At 35.5% G+C, this 11,478-nt stretch overlaps 1 protein-coding gene across 2 annotated transcripts in view; it reads left to right on the top strand.

Annotated features, from left to right (window-relative positions):
• SLC2A13 (solute carrier family 2 member 13) overlaps nucleotides 1-11,478 on the top strand; it is a 276,180-nt gene that overhangs the window by 27,682 nt on the left and 237,020 nt on the right. The window lies entirely within an intron of this gene.

The raw sequence follows: 11,478 nt of genomic DNA, 5'->3' as shown, positions 1-11,478 counted from the left end.
ATTTAGAGTGTTCAAATTTAAGACTATGGTTTGACATTTACTTATGTCTTGTGATTTATAAACAAATATGCATTATTGAACATTGGTATATTTTGACTCTTTAGAGTTGCTCTATCCATTTGTGATGCATGTTAACTAAAGTGAAATAAAAACAGTTGCATTTAAAGAGCTACATCTGTTCTGTGCATGGGTTGTTTGAAGTTTGGAAAGCTATTCTGATCAAATGAATAAATCTTCATCCAGACAGGTGGCTTACTTGAATACTTATAACTTATTTTCAGATGCCCTCCTGGGAAATCTTACATTTGGCTACAATCTCTAAGCTGTTTTATCTGCCAAGGATAGGCTGGGAATGGGAAGTTTCAATTAAAATTAATGGGACTTGTCATGGAGAAATTTAGAGAATCTCCACTGCTCTGGAGTGACACCATTATATAAAAATGTAGGCATTATCCAAGCAGTCACTTGAAGAAAGCTATTACATGGACTTATTTTTGTATGGGAATTCAGAATGCAGATAGATTATATTTTTTTAATTTATTTTTTATTTAAAAAAAATTTTTTTAACATTTATTCATTTTTGAGAGACAGAGAGAGACAGAGCATGAGCGGGAAAGGGGCAGAGAGAGAGGGAGACACAGAATCTGAAGCAGGCTCCAGGCTCTGAGCAGTCAACACAGAGCCCGATGTGGGGCTCGAACTCACGAACTGAGAGATCATGACCTGAGCCAAAGTTGGACACTCAACCGACTGAGCCACCCAGGCACCCTGCAGATGGATTATCTTTAAAACGATGTATGTAGTTAAAATTACTATGTTGGTTTAATATTAGGGAGTACATAATTTTCTCAGTCCCCTCCCTGGGCATTATTTTCTTCCTGTTCCATAGCAAAGTAACAAAGGGTAAGCCAGATGCAGGAAGGTGAATTTGTTTTTCTCTCCCTCAGTTTTCTAAAATTAGTATTTAACAGAAAGTATACAGTTTGCCTAAGTGAAATTTGCTCTCCAAATCTGTAAATATTTGTCTCTCTAAACTGGAGGCATTTGTAAGAAAGAATCACTGTAGTGAGTAGCAGTTAAGCCCTTTCCAGGCCTAGCAAAGCATTTGGTCATGTGACACAGTGGATAAATCTTGGAGAGAAAGAATATATTATTTTTGATGCTAGTATGAATTTTTAAGATTTCTGAATGGTAGAATAAAATTGAGTTATAAATCAGTTATAACATATAAAAGTACCCGAACACAAAGCATTTGATTAATTCATCATTGAGGAAATGTTGACAAAAGAAATGAATTTTGTTTAAGTGTTCTGTGGAAAATTATGTAAAACATTACAAAGAAAATTTATAGTGTAATCACATTATAAGGGGAATAGGAATTATTTGTCACAATTCATAATGTAAAACTTCTCAGTATAGGCAATGATATTCAGGGATAGTCATCATTTTTCTATGCTATTTTTCTAAAATTGTACAAATTGTTATATAATGATACCTTAATAAATATGAATATGTCTTGAAAAATCTGTAGCATTTTCATTTAGATTCTCAATTTGAATTCTCAATTCAAATATACTGGAATATAATACAGAGACTAGGGAAAACTTCAGGACGCAATGTGAAACTTTTAAAAATGTAGTCACATGCATGTAAATGTTAGAACTCAGGACAGGGAGCTAGAAGCTGTTGAGTGCACTCATCATCTCATTCTGTGTGATCATCACTGTGCTTTATAGATGATGGCACTGATGGCATCAGCATCATTAGTAAGAACATGAGTTGAGGCCAGATGTGGCCTTGAGTCCTCTTTGCACCATTCATAGCTCCACGGGAGACCTTGGGCAAGTTGTTGAACTGGAGCTGAAGGAGAATATATTGGTTAAGAGGAGAGGCTTTGGGAGCAGGTGCTGAACTAAGTCCTTGCTCTACCAGCTAGCAATTGTGTGATTGGTGAAACAGGGATAATAACACTTGCCCCATATGTCTTGTTACAATTTAACAACATGTATAAAGAAGTTGACATACTTTGTGGAGTATACTGAGTGCTGAATAAATGATGTCAATGATGAGGATAATGCTTCTGGCAGGGGTGTGGGAGGGCATAGCTCATAAGGAAACCCAGGCACGTTTAATACCAGAACACTTGCTTTTTCCACTGACTCTGATTCTGAAAGAGATCAGAAAGAATGGTATGGAAATGTGCCTGGAATCCAAAGCGGTCGTAGGTTTTGAAGCTAAAGAATTCTTTTAACACATATGCAAGGCACGGAATGTCCTAGGGATAGGCATTAGAGTCCAGAACCCCAGCTGCGTAGAAATTCGTCTAGTGAGGGAGATAAACAGTAAACAAGAAAACAAGTAAATACATAACCTGGCTTTCGATCAGATAGCTATGTGTGCCTTGAAGAAAAGGCAGCTTAAGTGGATAGATTTAACTGACAGGTGTGAGAATAAGAAGACTCTAGTTGCAGAAGCAGCTGGATGAATGGAGATTTTGTTTTGTGCAAAGGGGAATGCTCAAGGAGAAGTGAATTGCTGGGGAGTCGAGTACGGTTTTGGGTAGCACATTTTGCGATGTCAAGTACGGTTTTGGGTAGCACATTTTGCGATGTCAGATATTCAAGTGCAGATGTGAAGTCAGAAGTTGGGTTTGTGAGTCTGGAACTCAGAGGTGGGGTTGGCATGGCAATGTCATGGGAGTCATGGGGGTTGGAGGAGATTAATGGGGAATACATACATGCAGAGAAAAGGAGAGATCTGGGCCCCAGGGCATTCCAAAGTTTGGAGGTCAGCTAGAGGAGCAGCAAAGGAGATTGAGCAGGGGCATCTAGTGATGTAGGAGTAAAACCAGGAGAAAGTGGTTTCTGGAAGCTGATGATGGAAGTGTTTCAAGAAGGAAGGAAGGAAAGAAGGAAGGAAAAAAAAACAATTATTTTTTGATGTTGCTGATAGTTTAGGTTTGATGATTGAATTTGCAAAGTGGAGATAGTTGGAAGACTTTACAAGGACGATTTCAGTGGATAGGTGGGGATGAAAGCCTACTTAGAATGGGAATGAGGTGATAATAGGAGGTATTGAAGTGGAGATATAAAGTCTAAATGGTTCATAGGGAAATTATCTGTGAACTAGGGTGGAAAAATTAGGTATAAACTACAAGGTGATGTGGTTTTTTTAAAAGTTGATTTTTCAGTTTTATTTTATAGATGATACTACCTCAGGGTTATATGCTAATGGGAAGGATCCAATAAATAGAGGAGACTGACACTGGGATAGAGGGAAGGATAATTATTATAGGAGCAATGTTGTCCACAGGCTCAAAGGGATAGAATTCAGATCAAAAGTACAGACGTTAGCCTTGTACCAGGGGGTATGGCAGAGCATTTGGGTCAAGATACATGGAGATTGCTGTTGTGGTGAGAAGATGAATTAGTTCTCTTCTAATTGCTTCTGTTTTCTCAGTGAAAGAAGAACTGAGGTCATTAGCAAGTGCAATATAATGGATGAGTCATGTTAATTAACAGCATCTGCATAAACCACATTTTTGGGCAGCAGGCTCTTGGGAGATATGTTTCCCAACAGAAGATCTTTGGGCTTTGTGGGCTGTGTTCCCTGCCCTACTTTAGCTATAAATGCTATCCTGTGTTTTTACCATGTGATTCTTACAGATTTCAGTTGAGCAGTGAAGTGTGAGTGAAAGGAAGAAGAGCCTACTTTATACCTTAAGTTTTTCACTATGTTTTATCAGATAGTTTCCTAAGAAGTAGGCCATCACAGTCAGTCTGTATGCATACGGTGTTTTCATTTTTCATTGTAGGCATGTGCATTGCTCTAAACTCCAATATAATGATTTGTAACTATAAACAGTATTTATAGTGAGTCAGAAGGTCATGAGAGGAATCACCTATGAATTTATTCACTACCATAAAGAAACTATAGCATAGGAATTTTCATGCAGCCACAGATGCTGACATGACCCAAGCCACTTCTGAAATGATGGAAATAAATTATGCTTGATAAACTTCTTGTACCTTTTGACAAAGATGGTAACATTTCAAATTATTTGTTAATACCAGATCTTAAAGAAATGTTTATTAGGTGAAAAATGTTTAAAGGAGAGATTTTGTATCAACCAAATTATTTTTAATTCAGTTTGATAATTGATCAGTGAGCATTACCTGAAAGCCACAGTGAGGAAACAAACATATGTGTAACACATGGACTCACCTAGAAGGGACTTAAACTAACCTAATGGTAGATAAACAAATGTGTAAAAATAGTCATTGTACAAGTTAAAATAAAGTGATGTAAGATGAGTGTGAAAAATAGGAGCAAGCTAATAATTCTGACATTTGAGTCAGGTTAGGGAAGACCCCGAGGATAAGATATTATTTGAGCTGGACCTCAAAGGATGGTTAGAACTTTGGAAGAGAGATTTAGGACTGGTTTAAACATTCCAGAAACGTGAAGAACTTGAAATAGGGCACAGAGATATGGCAGTGTATGTGTGTCTCTGAGTGGTGACAAGTTCACTGTGTTATTATGGGAGATTTGAAACTGGATACCAGACTACTTTGGGCGCCATAATAAGAAGTCTTTAAGTATTGGGGCAACCTTGAAATTGTGACTTGAAGAAAGGAGTGAAATGATTATGACTGCTTATTAGTTTGATTATTTGTCACCAAGCATGGGCTGGAAGTAAGGGATAATCTGAAGACATTTGACAAGTGTATTTGTTGATCAACCCAAAGTAGGATATACAGGGCAAAGAGAAAACAAAAAAGAACTGGTATTCCTAGAAGGAATTTTGTTTACACCTTTTCCAAAAAAAGAGACACAGAGCAGGGATATCATATTTATTTTTATGTGTATAACTGGGATTTAATGATTTGATTCTGAATTTGTTGAGTCCCTACAGTTCTACATTATTTGTTTGCTTGGTTGTTTGGTTATATCTTGGCTTATTTCCTATATGATTTTAGGAAACTTACAGAAAATACATTCAGGAAAGTGGAACTAAAATAAAAATCAAAACATAATGATATGGGAAATTAAGAATTAGAAGAGAAAGTCAACGCCAGGGGAGGACTAAGATGTAGATAGATACTATTGACCATAGAGGTATAGACAACTTAGCGACAATTGGTTGCATATTTGACTTGAGCTTCCTGTCCGCCATAACTGCAAGGATAATGCAATCAATTGCATGATTCTCATTGTCTATGAGGGGAGAAAATGAAATAATATTTATACTGCTATTTACATATTTTCTTACGTGAGATTTCCTACAGGGGATACCCTGTGTGGATAGTGAAAAGTGTCCTCCATGATAGCAGATTGATAAAATTAGTTGTTGAAGCATCAGGACACACAGTTTGATGATCAAGAAACAGGACAGGATTATATTTAAAAATTGTGTGTATATGTGCATGCTTTTTGTTGCATTTTTTAAAATGAAAAGATGGAATTTTGGAAGTAAGAGACTACAATAGAATTTAAAGGACTTGGGGTAGAATCTTAGAGAATGCCTACAATTAAGGATAACAGAAGAAAAGGATCCAGCAAAGGTCACTGAAATGGAACAAAAAAATGTTAGAGATATAAAATTCTCTAGTATCAGAGAAGGCAGGGAATGAGATTTACAAAGGAATTGCCCATAGCGTGAAATGTAAGGAGATAAAGAGAATGACTACTCACTCTTGGTATTAGCAATTAGAATTCCATTAATGACATTTTGTTGAGTGTGAGACTTTCAATACCGTGGTGGAAGACTGGGAAGGGGAGGGTGCTTATATCATAAACATGGTGGAAATTGAAAAAAGTGTATGTAGACCTATTCTTCCAGGAGGTTTAGAGATGATGGAATTGTTGTTTGGTATGATCGGGGTGGAGGGACTGCTTAAAAGGGAAGATCCCAGAGGAGGAAGGAGATAGTAAGATGGGGCACAGAAATAGGGGGTCAGAGAGGAAAGAGTTGCTTTCACTGAGCTGAAAGAGGATAAGTTACAGGAACTTACATCAGATGACTTCAGAATTGGTTTAAGATTTGAGGTAATTTGCAGAGTGAGGTGAAAGTACGTTGGGATAGGGAATCTATTTAGGTCATCACTTGTTAGGCCAGAATACCATTTTACAACAGACTTTTTTGTGGTTATTTAAATGCCATTTTCTGGTTTTAAATATGCCAGTTCTTTGTCTCATTAGAAAGAATTGAGCTTGCCTTGCCCCTTCACAACCATTCAGCACTCACACAGATGTATTTCTTTTTCATTAAAAGACCAAAAGGATATATAACAACAAAGTGAAAGAGCTTTATACCAATTGTCTAAATAGAATATTTATGAATAGTACTTTTTAGAAAAGTGCTGGAAAAATGGTTTTTCACTATTTTCCTATAACATTTATAGTAACTTGATGAGTAATGAATGGGAATAATTTATAAAAGCTATATTCTTCACTCAAATAGAACATTTGTTTATACTCCTACATAACAGTTACATCATGGCTATATTTCACGTAAAGAGCCATATAGTTTTAACATAAATGTTGCTAAATTAGTTTCATTCAACAGAGTCATAGAATCTTGATGTTTTAAGGGACCTCAAAGGACAGGATGTTCTAGGACATCCCTGAGAAGCATGCAGCTACACACTGCTTCACTTCTATTTAAATTGTACATTCAGATGATCATGAGCCATACTAGAATATAGTCTAAGAAATGAACAAGTTGAGTAGCAGGATCAGAACCATTTCCACATCTCAGTGTGCTTTTTATATATGCATACCCGAAAATATGTAGAAATGAATTTTATTTTGTAATTGAATTTTGCAGTACAGCGGGCAGATTGCATTTTTAAAAGACTAACCTTCAGCATTCAGAAAAAAGTAGATGGATGAAAGCATTTCTAAGGAGAAACTCAAGTTTCAGTCAGTATTTTAAATAGACACATCCTGACTCCCTTCACAGATTGCCATTGACCATATGGTAACTGCAGACATGCCTCAAAATAAAACAGCCATATGTAGATTTTCAAATACTGACCTCATCCCTAGAGAGCCATATTTATCTAGAAGAGCATTTCAAACCATATCAAGTAAAATTACGGTTTGTGTCATGTTAGAAAAGTAGGAGAATCTGCCTAATGAAAAACAATCACAAATTAAAACCAAAGATGCCAAGGAAATAAGGTTAGATACCCACAGACATCTAAAAGCTAAGGCATCTGGAGAAATGTCTTTCAAATTCTCCTTGTCTGGTCGTTATATGCAGTAGGATAATACATAGAAGAAGCATTAAAAGCTCTCTTGTGTCTGGTTGTGAACATAGATTGAGTGAAATTGCTTAGGGGATGATTAGTTGGAGTGCTGTTCTCAGGCTCGCAGGCACCGAATGCAAATACTGGTCTACTATACCGGTATTTTTCTGGTTCCTGCCATACAATTTCTTGAGTGGGACATAAGGAATTCACTTCTCTATTTCCTCTAACAATTGTTTTCTGTTGAAATTCTGCCACAGTTTTTCAGAACTCTTAGATTTGTAGGCATGTGCCTATGCATTGCATAGAAACATGGAAGTAGGAACAGAATTATTGTAGCAGTTAGAAAAAAAACGTACTTATATCTTCAGCGATATCTCATTTTCTTCATCCAAGTAGGCGTGGAGAAGAGGTCAGAAAGGGGGATGAGCAACTAAAGGTCTGCAAATAATAAGAGATTCTATAATGGTGATCATTGTAACTATAAAACATCTTTTTTCTGTGTGTGTGTGTGTGTGTGTATACATATATACATATGTACACATATATATTTTATAGATATATACACGTGTGTGTATGTACGTGCACATAAGAGAAAAAGGAACATGTTAACACCCTCATAGTATACAGGCAAGCCCAGTTCCCACAGGTGTTGTGTTATTCTAGCAGATCTCTCATGTCCCAAGTTTTATTTAAATCTGTGGGCTCAGGGATATGCTCTGTGCCTCAAGTTAATAAAATAATATTAATGTTTCTAAATGTTCATTGAGAGCTTTCCTTTTCCTTTGCTTTCCTTTTGATGTAGTAGTATTTTATTGGGTTTCATTGAGTGATGAGTTGTGTTCTAGGTGTAATGCTATCCTTCAGGTTTATCTTAAATTAAAATTGTGATCCTAAAGGAAATTACCCTCATAATGAGCCAGAAACTCTGAAAATTGCACTTTGCCATAAAAAAGTTCACTGATCCTTCCGAACTGATCTTTATAACGCATGAATCAATGTAAACCACGTCTTTTATACAGCTGAGTCCCTCGCTTATGTATCACTGGACCTATAAGTAGATATTTGTGAAAATTTGTCACAACCAGACACAAGAGAGCTTTTAATGCTTCTTCTATGTATTATCCTACTGCATATAACGACCAGGCAAGGAGAATTTGAAAGACATTTCTCCAGATGCCTTAGCTTTTAGATGTCATATTTTTATTTCTGATAAGTTAGAAGATATGCTATTCGGAGCCAGGTTTATGAGTAGTTTTTGGAAGTTATTTGAACTTATTCAGAGTTATCAATCTCTCCTACCTTTCCAGGTTACCTCATTTTGTTCTTTTTCAGATTTGCTATGAGTAACAAGATGAGCCTTTAAAAGTAAAAGCTTAAAATTTTATCTTCAGTAAAAGTGATCAATTCCGTATGGAAATCCAATAGCTTTTTTTAAAATTAAAATTAATGTACCAGCTTGTTAATGGACATAAATTTCCTTTTCAGTATTTATTTTAGGTATTGATCTGAGGTTGGGGTATTTAGTTAGCTGCTTTAGGCCATAAAATATTTTGGGCAAAAGAAAAGAGATTGTTTTGGTACTGTGTTGTTCCTAGCACATCTTTCTAGAATAAATGAAGCAATGTTTATGCCAGTTAACCGGTCTTCCTATTAAGTTGTATTTGGGAAATACCGTGATTATATTTTGTCATTTGTGTTTTACATTTTCTTGATGGATATTTTCTTCTGAATTTTGTAGATTAAAACAAGAAGACTAAAGGACATATCTAATGAAGTTTTTTGTTGTTGTTGTTTGTGTTTTTTTGTTGTTTTTTTTTTTTCATTAAAAATCCAGGCTTTTGTTCATCCTTGCTGTGTAGGTCAACCTTTCTGCTAAGGTCTTCGGAAGTGACTGGTGTTTTTTTGTTAACTCAAAGCAAGCTCAGCAGCTACACAAAACTTTTTTGGAAAGACCTTAATTGCCAAGAGAGCGAGTGTATAAAGCAGCCCTAAGTGAGATTTTATTTACATGCTGATGTAGGATACTTTTGGATTGCAGCCCTGAGCAAAATAGATTCTTGAATCCCTCCTCCACCCTGTGGCCTCCAGGGTCCAGTGCACCAGCTCTCTTGGATTCAGCGACCAATGTTTATAGAGCTCCCTTGCAAGCTTTGTGTGTTGTGTTCATGGCTTAGTACAGACATGTTAAATCTCACATGTCTTAGTGTATCTGAACAAATGGAAGATGCAGTTATTATCCTGTTCCCTTTTTCCACAGCATTTACATTCTGCCATAAGTGTTATTTATTTTTGGAGTTAAACCTTTATAAGTGAAAGATGTGAGTCTTGGAAAAATCCGTATTTTGAATCAGCTCTTCGTTTCCGTGAACCCAGTACTCTACTTCCTACCCTATTTTGGAGAACTTAGTACTAAATTCTTTTTATAGAATATCTTTATTTCTTACTCTATATTTTATGACTAACGTGGATTTTTTTAAACACATAGGAGACCAAGATCTCTCCTTCCCATCGCCTTTTTTTTGTTGTTGTTGCTGCTGGTGGTAATTGGAGAGTGGGCAAAGAGATAAGAGTGTGGGGCAGGAGAACTACTTTAGAATTAGCGAATACATTTACAGCCTCATATGTTTGGTTCATTTTTAAATCTAGTTCTTGGCTATTTTTGGAATAATGATGAGTTTTTGAAAACCATGCTGACAGAAATCAGTCTATTTTCTTTAAGATGTTATATTTCAAGGTACCACCTATGTTTGCAACAATCATGCTTCCAGGATCTGGCAGGACATTTGTAATTTTTCAACATTCTGCCCTACTGTAAAATTATGAGCTATTTAATTCGGCCTGATTTTTATCTTTTTGGTATCTCCATTCGTGGTAACTATCAGGTATAAAACCAAATAGAAAAAGAAAGAACACTAAAAAATGCATGAATCCTGATTAGATTTTCATCTTTATTCTCAGTGGTACTTATTTGTTGAATGCTTAAATCGAAAAACAGAAAATGCTAATAGAATATTATTCAAATATTCATACAAAATTTAAATATCCATATGAATACACACTTTTTAAACCAAGGAAAGTATTACTGTTTAGAGTTATCCTTTATATATCTTAAAAAATGTTCTGATGTAATAGAGATATAGGAATATTTAAATTCTCAGGAGTCTACACATAACCAAAATGAAGACAGGCAATGGGATAATTCCAATTTTTCTGTGGTTGTATGAATAGTTTGACAGTATATGCCATTGAATTTGATAGAACTGCCATTGATTATAAGTGCCTGTGGCATAGGTATTATTGATTTATCACCTAGTGGTTTATTAGTAATCTGTATAGGAATGTTCTGTTTATTATAAAAGAAATAGAAATTATAAGTGTATCATTTATTTTTTTATGTTAATGGAGCTCTTTGAATTGTATTTTTGTGGAATCTTAAAAGTAAAGATACTTTATTTGTTTATCTAGAAAGAAAACCCATGTGATTTATTGACAATTTTTCATTTAAAACTTTCTACTTCTATTCATCTATGGAGAAATTCTAGAGAGCCGATAAATGAAATAATAGCTTCATTATTTGAGTTTTGGTGCAATACTTCACATGCATTACCACTTTTAATCATCACCATATAACTGTGAAGTACATGTTATCTTATCTGTGGCATGTGAGGCTCAGAGAGAGTAAGGAACCTGCCCAAGGTCACACAGCTTCAACATAGCTAAGCTAAATTCAGATCTAGCTGATTTGACTCCCTGATTTGGAGACTCTTGGTCCCTGTGCTATCCAGCATTACTTATGGTTGCAGAATCCTTCAGTAGATGCAAGTCATACATAGTCCTAGATCTTAGTGTGTAATAGAAAATTTGGGTAGGTGAGAGACTTTTTATATCACTAAGAATGACAACTTGTTATGAAAATACTGCAAAAGACCATTAGGTTAAGAGTATATATATTCTTTCACTTAAAAATTGCTTTGTCCAAAGACAGTATTGTTAAGAATATAGTTTAAGAAAACCGTTCACTTATTTTTAAAAAAGGATATCTCCCTTAGCTCAAGAAAGACTGTCTAATGTAGTAATTTTTAATATTTTTTTCCTCAGCAACATACCATATTCCCATGGCTGTTAGGAACTTCAGAGGTCTTGTTTGAGAATTGCTGGGCTAGATGGTGCGTTTTATGATTGCCATCATTTATGTAGATACCTTTAATGAAAGAAATATTTT

The sequence above is a fragment of the Panthera uncia genome, chromosome B4, assembly GCF_023721935.1.
Source record: "Panthera uncia isolate 11264 chromosome B4, Puncia_PCG_1.0, whole genome shotgun sequence".
Classification (NCBI taxonomy): Eukaryota; Metazoa; Chordata; class Mammalia; order Carnivora; family Felidae; genus Panthera; species Panthera uncia.
The sequence above is the reverse complement of the archived record's forward strand: the minus strand, read 5'-3'. Positions and strand labels throughout refer to the sequence as shown.